Source organism: Tachysurus fulvidraco, chromosome 19 (genome assembly GCF_022655615.1).
Source record: "Tachysurus fulvidraco isolate hzauxx_2018 chromosome 19, HZAU_PFXX_2.0, whole genome shotgun sequence".
Taxonomy (NCBI): Eukaryota; Metazoa; Chordata; class Actinopteri; order Siluriformes; family Bagridae; genus Tachysurus; species Tachysurus fulvidraco.
The window spans coordinates 1,103,225-1,106,110 of NC_062536.1; the positions used below are offsets into that span (position 1 = coordinate 1,103,225).

At 42.8% G+C, this 2,886-nt stretch overlaps 1 pseudogene; it reads right to left on the reverse strand.

Annotated features, from left to right (window-relative positions):
* Positions 1-315: 315 nt before the first annotated feature.
* On the reverse strand, positions 316-2,680 carry LOC125139494 (annotated as a pseudogene).
* Between the last annotated feature and the right edge of the window lie 206 nt (positions 2,681-2,886).

Sequence of the window (2,886 nt, forward strand, 5' to 3'; positions counted from 1 at the left end):
GACTTCATCATTGTCAGATGGTTGGGGGTCAATGGTTCGAGTGAATTTGGATCATTAATCCCATCTACCGTTAGAGGGCGGCTGTTTACAATGGCCATTGCTTCATAGAACAGCGTTCTGAGTGATGACTGTTTTAGCCTCCCACCAACACGGAGGATGCCATTGTCCAAAATAGGATCCAGAGGGTACAGTGCGCTTGAATTTGGTAGAGCTTCTCCTCTTTCAATTATTTGCATTGCTTTTGAGAATGCTTGCTGCTGTACAAGCTTGATGACCACCTTAGCAGCTCTCTCACGTTCTTCAACTGCCACATGATCACCGTTGTACATCTGTTTGTGGCCCAATCTGTTTATTCTTGCAACCACCCTTAGAAGCATAGACCAAGAAGAGAATCGACAAGCGACTGGGGATGTCTGCTCCGTCTCTGACTGAGGTCACAAAGGTTCGGACTAATTTAACTTCAGGATCACCGACAAGCAGGTTCACAGGTGTGTATGGTGTTGCATTTACTTCCTGTTCCCACAGGAATTTGGGTCCTGATAACCACATTGATGTAGAGATGGCAGACGCATTAAGCCCTCTAGATGCATAATCAGCAGGGTTATCTGTTGTATTTACGTAACACCACTGACTAGGATCTGTGACATCTCGTATCAGCTGCACTCGATTTGCGACAAAAACATGAAACCTACGGGCTTCGTTGTTAATGTATGCTAAAACGACCTGCGATTCTGTCCAGAAGAACTCTTTGTCAATCTTCATTTCCAGCTAATTTTTTAGCATGACACTCATTCTGGCAGATATGACAGCGGCTGAGAGTTCTAACCTGGGAATGCTTATGACCTTTGTAGGTGAGACCCTGGCTTTAGCCATCACCAGACTGCAGTGGACTTCACTCTTGTCATTTTTGAAGCGGAGGTAGGAACAAGCACCATATCCTACATTACTCGCGTCAGAGAAGTGGTGTAACTCTGTTCTGACTATGTCACTGAAGGTATGTGGGTGATAACATCTTGGTATCAATACTTCCTTGAGTTTCAGAAGATCGTTTTTCCAATCCACCCATTGAGGACGCAAGTCATCAGGAAGTTCGTTGTCCCATTCAGTACCTCTACGACACAGTTCTTGTAGGATACACTTTCCCTGTAGAATAAATGGGGCGACAAACCCAAGAGGGTCGTATAGAGAGGCTATAACAGACAGAATACCACGGCAAGTCAATGGTTGATCCTTAAGGTCGATGCTGAAACTGAATGTGTCATCCTTTGTTGACCATTGAATGCCGAGTACACATCCAGCTGGTTTTGCTTCAAGATTAAAGTCAAGAGGCTTTCATGTTGTTGCTATTTCGGACAAAACTGACCTAGGTGGCGCTATACCGGTTTTTCCCTTACATTTAGACGCGTCTCTTTCTTCACTGGGGTAATATATTCCAACACAAATAATCCACAAAAATCCACACAGGTTAGGCCTTTTAATCCAAAACGCTCTGGTCGCGCCGCAAATATTCCGTTAGTGTTCTGAAAACTGGAAACAGAAGTGCGCCATCATCTCGTTTTGCCGCTCTAACTCCTAATTGGGATATTCAAAAATTCAAAGTCTATGTCATATTTATAGCCCAGGTCCTAACGAATCAAATAAGCCCTCATTTGAGCCAATCGGTGCTTGTATGGCAGAGATAGACGGCTGAGAAGCCAATGATGGCATGACCTCATTTTTGGGAACCCGCCTTTGACTGACAATTACTCCTTCCAATAGCAATGAAATGGGCTGGGACCTATACAGCCGTTTAGCCAATAAGCAGACGATTCCAACGGTATATGACATACGTATGTTCTTTGCCTGTGTCTGCGTGAACTGGATGCGCATTCTTGCGTAATCCCTGACCTTTTGTCCCTCTCACAGCTCAGGGTGTCAAGTTACAGGCCTGTTTTCACACCAGAGTGATAGAGAGAGAGTCTAGGCTTATTTATGGCTTGTCAGACTGAGCCTGCAGCCTTTTATTTCAAAGTTATACAGTAAACAAGTACACAAAAACGCTGCACCCGACGACCAGGGCCGTAGAAAAATATTCATATAAAATCCATTTTTGGGTCTTTTGACTTGAAATTTTTTTTGGTGAAAGCCAAGACATGTGGCTATGACTCTCAGTTGTTGGTTTGTCCCTAACATGTTCCAGAAAAATAAGATTAATCAGTTTATCAGAAAAACAACTCCTTACTCTTTCCTTCACAAGTTCTTCGTTGTAACTTTCATTAAATGTTTCCAGTCGTTTACTGACAAGATCAGTGATCTCTGCAGTTAGTGCAGCACAGGCATCCATACGTTTAACAATGTCTGGAGTAGTAGTGTGGTTACGCAGAATCGGTTCATAACGCTGATAGACTGAATCATGTCTGCCTTGAATGTCCTGCTGTATTTGATCCAGGTCTTCACGTGTACAGAATGTTTTCAAATTTGATCTAGCCTCTCTTGCAGCCTGCTTCCAGGACTCATATGTCTTATGGAAGGACTTTTCCTGTTTCTTTGCTTCGAGCTCATGCATCTCTCGACCTTTCTCTGTTAAGCTTCTTTCACGTGAGCTTGCTCTGATCTGTTGCACTGGTGGGTTACTTATTTCTTCAGCTGGAAGTGGCATCTCCTCAACTGGTTCTACTTCCTTTTCAAGTGGGTTTTCCATGGCCTCTTTAATGTTGTTTACTTCTTTAAACTGGGCAACTTAAGCCATAAGTGATACCATTTCCATCAGACCTCTAAAATGTAAGCACTCAAAATATTAGCAAGGAGAATCAACACAAATGCACAACTGTAAACACTTTTAACATTTAAATATTTCCCTTGTAATAGATCAGAAATTTCAGTGTTTTCAAACAGTAATAAAGTTAA